The following is a 10,410-nucleotide window of genomic DNA, read 5'->3' on the forward strand; positions in this document are numbered from 1 at the left end:
ATAACGACGTCCCAGCGATCCCACCACTGATCCGACATGATGGGATCGCTGGGACATCGTTAGGCTGATCGCTGGTGAGCTGACACATAGACAGCCCCTCCAGCGATCAGGACCAGCGTGTACGCTCGTTTCCAAGGTAAACAGCGGGTATCCAAGAGCCGCACGGCTCCTAGATACCCGCTGTTTATATTAGAAACCAGCGTAAAGCGTCGCTGATGGCTGGTCTCTCGCTGCCACACGCAGCGATGGTCGCTGGCCAACGGGAGACCAGCGATCAAAAAATGGCCCAGGACATTAGTGCACGATCAGCGATAACCAGCAGGGGGGCCAGTCGCTGATCTCCGTCACACACAGCGATCTCGCTGGCGAGATCGCTGTAGCGTCACAAAATCAGTGATCTTGGTAGCGAGATCGCTGTGTGTGACGGGGTCTTTAGAGCTTGGGGGGGGACACAGGACGGTAACCAGCCGTATGGGGGGCGGTGGGGTCTATACATATCGTGCTGCAGAGATTGGAGCTGCTGTCATATGGCAGCTTCTCCTTCCCGTCCATTATATTCTGATCCTAGTGATCATCAGAGACGTCCGATCTCTACAGGTTGAGGGATAGGACATCTGTCTCCAAATCTCGCCGGCTGTAGAGACCCCACACTGGGGAGCTTCATGTGTTCAACAGATAATACTGTACATGGACACTGAGAACGGGTGGGTACATGGATTAGGAGCCCCCATTATCTGACATGGTCACGGGGTGCAGGAAGAGACTCCAGCCATCTAATGTGACAGTAGCAGAGACTCCATATTCCAGATATGAGGAGACAGAGATCGCTTCTCCTCATCTTTCTCTCAGGATTCTTTAGGGATAACGACAGATACAATAGGAAGAGGATTATTATTATTATTAGGAACAGTGATCTTTTGGGGTGATAACACTGATGTTATAAGGGGTCCCTACAGGACGACCCTCCACTTATAATGGATAAAACTGGAGACCACTATGTGGAGGATTATTTTGGGGTCATGTTTTGGGGGCTATAAATCTTGGCTCCCACCATTCTAATCTAATGGGATGTTTTCTATTCTGTATTTCACAGTGAGGACTTGGAGAAGGCGAACAAAGACAAGAAAGCCGCCAAGTATGAGTAAATGTCCACAGAGAACGGCTGCTGGTCATTATTGGGGTCATCACATCTCATTGTCTTTTTTCTTTCTCTGTTTTTTTTTAGAGCGAGTAATGCCACGGACATGTGGCTGAAGATACAAATGTGAGTGATAGATCTTGTTACTACAGATATCGTCTTTCTTTGGGGTCTGCTCATCTCCAGGAGTCATTGGGTCGCCCTCCCAGGGATGTAGGGTACTCGGTACCGGGCCGGTGTTGGCAGGATGTGTCACAGCAGCGGTGACCCGGTCCGTGGCCCTGGGCGCCCAATCAACGGGGGAAATGGAAATGGTGGAATGTAGTTAATAGAATAGTTCGTGATGCCACCTGTGGTGTTCGGCAAGTGAGATGTTGAGCCGACGCTGCGTGCAGATCCTCTGGGGCTGGTGGTGTGTTGCAGCCAAGAAGGTGAAGCTCCCCACAGGTGGAGCTGTAGCCCCTGGGCAGTGTAGATGTAGGGGTAGAGGAGAGGCACAAGCGGTGCAGACACTGGTACCCAGATGTAGCGGTGCTGGGTGTGTTGGCGCAAGAATCAATGGAGGACACCAGGCTTGTAGTTCCAAAGCTTTACTCACAGTCTCTAGTACACACAGGTGCCTGCCTCCGTGCTGTGTCCTCCGGGTCAGGGACTCAATCAACCTCCAGGTCAGATGAAAGGCTCCCTTCCAACGCTCCGCCAACATGTGCCTTTCTGAACGTCTCCTCTTATAGCGCCTTTGGTGTGAAGTACTCCTAGTACTGAGTTACACTGGAGTTCCTCCTGACAGATGTTCCCAAGAACCATACTTGTACGGCAGACAGCTGTAGCCTGCTTCGGGGACTCCTTACTCCTGAGTCCCGGCTCACTATCCAAGTTGCTGTTGTGCCCCCAAGTCTTAGATGGGAGTAGTGCATTTACAGCCCACTACTCCACCGTTGTCTGCTGCAGGACCATTAGTATCCATACAACCTCGGGGACCGGGCCCCGGCCTTGCGCTTAGAACTTCTAGGCAGGGTTCTCTCCTAACCCTCGTCCTCCGTTCCCTTTTACTCCTTCGTTCCGTACTAATCTCTCCTTCTTATCGAAGATCAGGTTTCTGTTCAATGTCTTTCTCCTTCTTTCCTTTCCCGTGCCATCAGACCCAGGTCACTGAGGTCTGCTGCAGCACCTCCTTCCTCCATCCCTCTTCCAGGGACCTTCTCTCCTCACTCTCTCTTACTGACTGACTGACCTCAAATCCTAAACCTTCCAGCTCTTTTATGTATTCTAACTCCACCCGCCTCCCAGCACGTTTCGTGTTCCAAGCAGGGAGCCACCAAAGGTGCTCTGCTACACTCCAAGCAGGGAGCCGCAATGTGGCTTTGCTGAACTACCATGTTTTGTGGGATGCAGGTGTTGGAGCGTGGTCAGGAGCCTCCAACTTACCTGGATGGTGGGGCACCACACCTCAGGAGGAGGTGCAGTACCTCTGTGGCGACTGAGCCTCAAGGCGCCACATCATTATCACCTCTTGTAAATCACAGGGAGAAGGCAGAGTTGTCACAGTGTTAGAGCTTGGGGGGGACACAGGACAGTAACCAGCTGTATGGGGGGCGGTGGGTTCTATACATATCATGCTGCAGAGATTGGAGCTGCTGTCATATGGCAGCTTCTCCTTTCCGTCCTTCATATTCTGATCCTAGTGATCATCAGAGACGTCTGATCTCTACAGGTCGAGTGATAGGACATCTGTCTCCACATCTCGCCGGCTGTAGAGACCCCACACTGGGGAGCTTCATGTGTTCAACAGATAATACTGTACATGGACACTGAGAACGGGTGGGTACATGGATTAGGAGCCCCCATTATCTGACATGGTCACGGGGTGCAGGAAGAGACTCCAGCCATCTAATGTGACAGTAGCAGAGACACCAAATTCCAGATATGAGGAGATAGAGATCACGTCTCCTCATCTTCCACTCAGGATCCTTTAGGGATAACGACAGATACAATAGGAAGAGGATTATTATTATTAGGAACAGTGATCTTTTGGGGTGATAACACTGATGTTATATGGGGTCCCTACAGGACGACCCTCCACTTATAATGGGTAAAACTGGAGACCGCTATGTGGAGGATTATTATGGAGTCACGGTTCGGGGGCTATACAGTAAATCTTTGCTCCCAACATTCTAATCTAATGGGATGTTTTCTATTCTGTATTTCACAGTGAGGACTTTGAGAAGGCAAAGAAAGCCAAGAAAGCCACCAAGTATGAGTAAATGTCCACAGAGAACGACTGCTGGTCATTATTGGAGTCATCACATCTCATTGTCATTTTTTCTCTCTCTGTTTTTTTAGAGCAATTAATGCCAGGGATATGTGGCTGAAGAGACAAATGTGAGTGATAGAAGATCTTGTTACTACAGATATTGTCTTTCTTTGGGGTCTGCTCATCTTCAGGAGTCATTATCACCTCTTGTAAATCACAGGGAGAAGGCAGAGTTGTCACAGTGTTAAGGCCCCGTTACACATAACGACGTCCCAGCGATCCCACCACTGATCCGACATGATGGGATCGCTGGGACATCGTTAGGCTGATCGCTGGTGAGCTGTCACATAGACAGCCCCTCCAGCGATCAGGACCAGTGTGTACGCTCGTTTCCAAGGTAAACAGCGGGTATCAAAGAGCCGCACGGCTCCTAGATACCCGCTGTTTATATTAGAAACCAGCGTAAAGCGTCGCTGATGGCTGGTCTCTCGCTGCCACACGCAGTGATGGTCGCTGGCCAACGGGAGACCAGCGATCAAAAAATGGCCCAGGACATTAGTGCACGATCAGCGATAACCAGCAGGGGGGCCGGTCGCTGATCTCCGTCACACACAGCGATCTCTCTGGCGAGATTGCTGTGGCGTCACAAAATCAGTGATCTCGCTAGCGAGATCGCTGTGTGACTGGGTCTTTAGAGCTTGGGGGGGGGACACAGGACGGCAACCAGCCGTATGGGGGGCGGTGGGGTCTATACATATCGTGCTGCAGAGATTGGAGCTGCTGTCATATGGCAGCTTCTCCTTCCCGTCCATTATATTCTGATCCTAGTGATCATCAGAGACGTCCGATCTCTACAGGTTGAGGGATAGGACATCTGTCTCCAAATCTCGCCGCCTGTAGAGAAACCCCACGCTGGGGCGCTCAATGTGTTCAACAGCTAATACTGTACATGGACACGGAGAACGGGTGGGGACATGGATTAGGAGCCCCCATTATCTGACATGGTCACGGGGTGCAGCAAGAGACTCCAGCCATCTAATGTGACAGTAGCAGAGACTCCATATTCCAGATATGAGGAGACAGAGATCGCTTCTCCTCATCTTTCTCTCAGGATTCTTTAGGGATGGCGACAGATACAATAGGAAGAGGATTATTATTATTATTAGGAACAGTGATCTTTTGGGGTGATAACACTGATGTTATATGGGGTCCCTACAGGATGACCCTCCACTTATAATGGATAAAACTGGAGACCACTATGTGGAGGATTATTTTGGGGTCATGTTTTGGGGGCTATAAATCTTGGCTCCCACCATTCTAATCTAATGGGATGTTTTCTATTCTGTATTTCACAGTGAGGACTTGGAGAAGGCGAACAAAGACAAGAAAGCCGCCAAGTATGAGTAAATGTCCACAGAGAACGGCTGCTGGTCATTATTGGGGTCATCACATCTCATTGTCTTTTTTTCTTTCTCTGTTTTTTTTTAGAGCAAGTAATGCCAGGGACATGTGGCTGAAGAGACAAATGTGAGAGATAGATCTTGTTACTACAGATATCGTCTTTCTTTGGGGTCTGCTCATCTCCAGGAGTCATTGGGTCGCCCTCCGAGGGCAGTGGGGTACTCGGTACCGGGCCGGTGTTGGCGGGATGTGTCACAGCAGCGGTGACCCGGTCCGTGGCCCTGGGTGCCCAATCAACGGGGGAAATGGTGGAATGTAGTTAATAGAATAGTTCGTGATGCCACCTGTGGTGTTCGGCAAGTGAGATGTTGAGCCGACGCTGCGTGCAGATCCTCTGGGGCTGGTGGTGTGTTGCAGCCAAGAAGGTGAAGCTCCCCACAGGTGGAGCTGTAGCCCCTGGGCAGTGTAGATGTAGGGGTAGAGGAGAGGCACAAGCGGTGCAGACACTGGTACCCAGATGTAGCGGTGCTGGGTGTGTTGGCGCAAGAATCAATGGAGGACACCAGGCTTGTAGTTCCAAAGCTTTACTCACAGTCTGTAGTACACACAGGTGCCTGCCTCCGTGCTGTGTCCTCCGGGTCAGGGACTCAATCAACCTCCAGGTCAGATGGAATGCTCCCTTCCAACGCTCCGCCAACATGTGCCTTTCTGAACGTCTCCTCTTATAGCGCCTTTGGTGTGAAGTACTCCTAGTACTGAGTTACATTGGAGTTCCTCCTGACAGATGTTCCCAAGAACCATACTTGTACGGCAGACAGCTATAGCCTGCTTCAGGGACTCCTTACTCCTGAGTCCCGGCTCACTATCCAAGTTGCTGTTGTGCCCCCAAGTCTTAGATGGGAGTAGTGCATTTACAGTCCACTACTCCACCGGTGTCTGCTGCAGGACCATTAGTATCCATACAACCTCGGGGACCGGGCCCCGGCCTTGCGCTTAGAACTTCTAGGCAGGGTTCTCTCCTAACCCACGTCCTCTGTTCCCTTTTACTCCTTCATTCCGTACTATTCTCTCCTTCTTATCGAAGATCAGTTTTCTGTTCAATGTCTTTCTCCTTCTTTCCTTTCCCGTGCCATCAGACCCAGGTCACTGAGGTCTGCTGCAGCACCTCCTTCCTCCATCCCTCTTCCAGGGACCTTCTCTCCTCACTCTCTCTTACTGACTGACTGACCTCAAATCCTAAACCTTCCCGCTCTTTTATGCATTCTAACTCCACCCGCCTCCCAGCGCGTTTCGAGTTCCAAGCAGGGAGCCACCAAAGGTGCTCTGCTACACTCCAAGCAGGGAGCCGCAATGTGGCTTTGCTAAACTACCATGTTGTGTGGGATGCAGGTGTTGGAGCGTGGTCAGGAGCCTCCAACTGACCTGGATGGTGGGGCACCACACCTCAGGAGGAGGTGCAGTACCTCTGCGGCGACTGAGCCTCAGGGGCGCCACATCATTATCACCTCTTGTAAATCACAGGGAGAAGGCAGAGTTGTCACAGTGTTAGAGCTTGGGGGGGACACAGGACAGTAACTAGCTGTATGGGGGGCAGTGGGTTCTATACATATCGTGCTGCAGAGATTGGAGCTGCTGTCATATGGCAGCTTCTCCTTTCCGTCCTTCATATTCTGATCCTAGTGATCATCAGAGACGTCTGATCTCTACAGGTCGAGGGATAGGACACCTGTCTCCACATCTCGACGGCTGTAGAGAGACCCCACACTGGGGCGCTTCATGTGTTCAACAGATAAAACTGTACATGGACACTGAGAACGGGTGCGGACATGGATTAGGAGCCCCCATTATCTGACATGGTCACAGGGTGCAGGAAGGGACTCCAGCCATCTAATGTGACAGTAGCAGAGACACCAAATTCCAGATATGAGGATAGAGATCACGTCTCCTCATCTGCCACTCAGGATCCTTTAGGGATAACGACAGATACAATAGGAAGAGGATTATTATTATTAGGAACAGTGATCTTTTGGGGTGATAACACTGATGTTATATGGGGTCCCTACAGGACGACCCTCCACTTATAATGGATAAAACTGGAGGCCACTATGTGGAGGATTATTATGGGGTCACGGTTCGGGGGCTATACAGTAAATCTTTGCTCCCAACATTCTAATCTAATGGGATGTTTTCTATTCTGTATTTCACAGTGAGGACTTGGAGAAGGCAAAGAAAGCCAAGAAAGCCACCAAGTATGAGTAAATGTCCACAGAGAACGGCTGCTGGTCATTATAGGGGTCATCACATCTCATTGTCTTTTTTTCTCTGTTTTTTTAGAGCAATTAATGCCAAGGACATGTGGCTGAAGAGACAAATGTGAGTGATAGAAGATCTTGTTACTACAGATATTGTCTTTCTTTAGGGTCTGCTCATCTCCAGGAGTCATTATCACCTCTTGTAAATCACAGGGAGAAGGCAGAGTTGTCACAGTGTTAAGGCCCCGTTACACATAACGACGTCCTAGCGATCCCATCCCACCACTGATCCGACATGATGTGATCGCTGGGACATCGTTAGGCTGATCGCTGTGGAGCTCTCACATAGACAGCCCCTCCAGCGATCAGGACCAGCGTGTACGCTCGTTTCCAAGGTAAACAGAGGGTATCCAAGAGCCGCACGGCTCCTAGATACCAGCTGTTTACATTAGAAACCAGCGTAAAGCGTCGCTGATGGCTGGTCTCTCGCTGCCACACGCAGTGATGCTCGCTGGCCAACGGGAGACCAGCGATCAAAAAATGGCCCAGGACATTAGTGCACGATCAGCGATAACCAGCAGGGGGGCCAGTCGCTGATCTCCGTCACACACAGCGATCTCGCTGGCAAGATCGCTGTGGCGTCACAAAATCAGTGATCTCGCTAGCGAGATCGCTGTGTGTGACGGGGTCATGAGAGCTTGGGGGGGGGACACAGGACGGCAACCAGCCGTATAGGGGGCAGTGGGGTCTATACATATCGTGCTGCAGAGATTGGAGCTGCTGTCATATGGCATCTTCTCCTTCCCGTCGTTTATATTCTGATCCTAGTGATCATCAGAGACGTCCAATCTCTACAGGTTGAGGGATAGGACATCTGTCTCCAAATCTCGCTGCCTGTAGAGAGACCCCACACTGGGGCGCTCAATGTGTTCAACAGCTAATACTGTACATGGACACTGAGAACGGGTGGGGACATGGATTAATAGCCCCCATTATCTGACATGGTCACAGGGTGCAGGAAGAGACTCCAGCCATCTAATGTGACAGTAGCAGAGACACCAAATTCCAGATATGAGGATGGAGATCACGTCTCCTGATCTTCCACTCAGGATCCTTTAGGGATAACGACAGATACAATAGGAAGAGGATTATTATTATTAGGAACAGTGATCTTTTGGGGTGATAACACTGATGTTATATGGGGTCCCTACAGGACGACCCTCTACTTATAATGGATAAAACTGGAGACCGCTATGTGGAGGATTATTATGGGGTCACGGTTCGGGGGCTATACAGTAAATCTTTGCTCCCAACATTCTAATCTAATGGGATGTTTTCTATTCTGTATTTCACAGTGAGGACTTGGAGAAGGCAAAGAAAGCCAAGAAAGCCACCAAGTATGAGTAAATGTCCACAGAGAACGGCTGCTGGTCATTATTGGAGTCATCACATCTTATTGTCTTTTTTTCTCTCTCTGTTTTTTTAGACCAATTAATGCCAGGGACATGTGGCTGAAGAGACAAATGTGAGTGATAGAAGATCTTGTTACTACAGATATTGTCTTTCTTTGGGGTCTGCTCATCTCCAGGAGTCATTATCACCTCTTGTAAATCACAGGGAGAAGGCAGAGTTGTCACAGTGTTAAGGCCCCGTTACACATAACGACGTCCCTGCGATCCCACCACTGATCCGACATGATGTGATCGCTGGGACATCGTTAGGCTGATCGCTGATGAGCTGTCACATAGACAGCCCCTCCAGCGATCAGGACCAGCGAGCAAGCTGGTTTCCAATGTAAACATCGAGTATCTAGGAGCCGTGCGGCTCTTGGATACCCGCTGTTTACCTTGGAAACGAGCGTACACCCTGGTTTCCAGGGTAAACATCGGGTATCTAAGAGCCGCGCCTCCTAGATACCCGCTGTTTACCCCGGAAACCAGCGTGTACGCTCGTTTCCAAGGTAAACAGCGGGTATCCAAGAGCCGCACGGCTCCTAGATACCCGCTGTTTACATTAGAAACCAGCGTAAAGCGTCGCTGATGGCTGGTCTCTCGCTGCCACACACAGCGATACTCGCTGGCCAACGGGAGACCAGCGATCAAAAAATGGCCCAGGACATTAGTGCACGATCAGCGATAACCAGCAGGGGGGGCCGGTCGCTGATCCCTGTCACACACAGCGATCTCGCTGGCGAGATCGCTGTGGCGTCACAAAATCAGTGATCTCGCTAGCGAGATCGCTGTGTGTTACGGGGTCTTTAGAGCTTGGGGGGGGGGGACACAGGACGGCAACCAGCCGTATGGGGGCGGTGGGGTCTATACATATCGTGCTGCAGAGATTGGAGCTGCTGTCATATGGCAGCTTCTCTTTCCCGTCCTTCATATTCTGATCCTAGTGATCATCAGAGACGTCTGATCTCTACAGGTTGAGGGATAGGACATCTGTCTCCAAATCTCACCGCCTGTAGAGAGACCCCACACTGGGGCGCTCAGTGTGTTCAACAGCTAATACTGTACATGGACACTGAGAACGGTTGGGGACATGGATTAGGAGCCCCCATTATGTGACATGGTCACGGGGTGCAGGAAGAGACTCCAGCCATCTAATGTGACAGTAGCAGAGACTCCATATTCCAGATATGAGGAGATAGAGATCGCTTCTCCTCATCTTCCTCTCAGGATTCTTTAGGGATGGCGACAGATACAATAGGAAGAGGATTATTATTATTAGGAACAGTGATTTTTTGGGGTGATAACACTGATGTTATATGGGGTCCCTACAGGACGACCCTCCACTTATAATGGATAAAACTGGAGACCGCTATGTGGAGGATTATTATGGGGTCACGGTTCGGGGGCTATAAATCTTGGCTCCCACCATTCTAATCTAATGGGATGTTTTCTATTCTGTATTTCACAGTGAGGACTTGGAGAAGGCGAAGAAAGACAAGAAAGCCGTCAAGTATGAGTAAATGTCCACAGAGAACGGCTGCTGGTCATTATTGGGGTTATCACATCTCATTGTCTTTTTTTCTTTCTCTGGCTTTTTTTTTAGAGCAATTAAAGCCAGGAACGTGGCTGAAGAGACAAATGTGAGTGATAGAAGATCTTATTACTACAGATATCGTCTTTCTTTGGGGTCTGCTCATCTCTAGGAGTCATTATCACCTCTTGTAAATCACAGGGAGAAGGCAGAGTTATCAGTGTTAGTCAGAGCTTGGGGGGGGGACGCAGGACGGTAACCAGGCTTATGGGGGGTGATGGGGTCTATACATATCGTCCTTCATACTCTGATCCTGGTGATCGACTGAGGTAGAAAAGAAACCGAAGAGCTATAAGTACATAGTCACATAATAGCTCAGTGTC

Source organism: Dendrobates tinctorius, unplaced genomic scaffold, assembly GCF_039654945.1.
Source record: "Dendrobates tinctorius isolate UK_male_01 unplaced genomic scaffold, ASM3965494v1 ptg000159l, whole genome shotgun sequence".
In the NCBI taxonomy this organism is placed as follows: domain Eukaryota; kingdom Metazoa; phylum Chordata; class Amphibia; order Anura; family Dendrobatidae; genus Dendrobates; species Dendrobates tinctorius.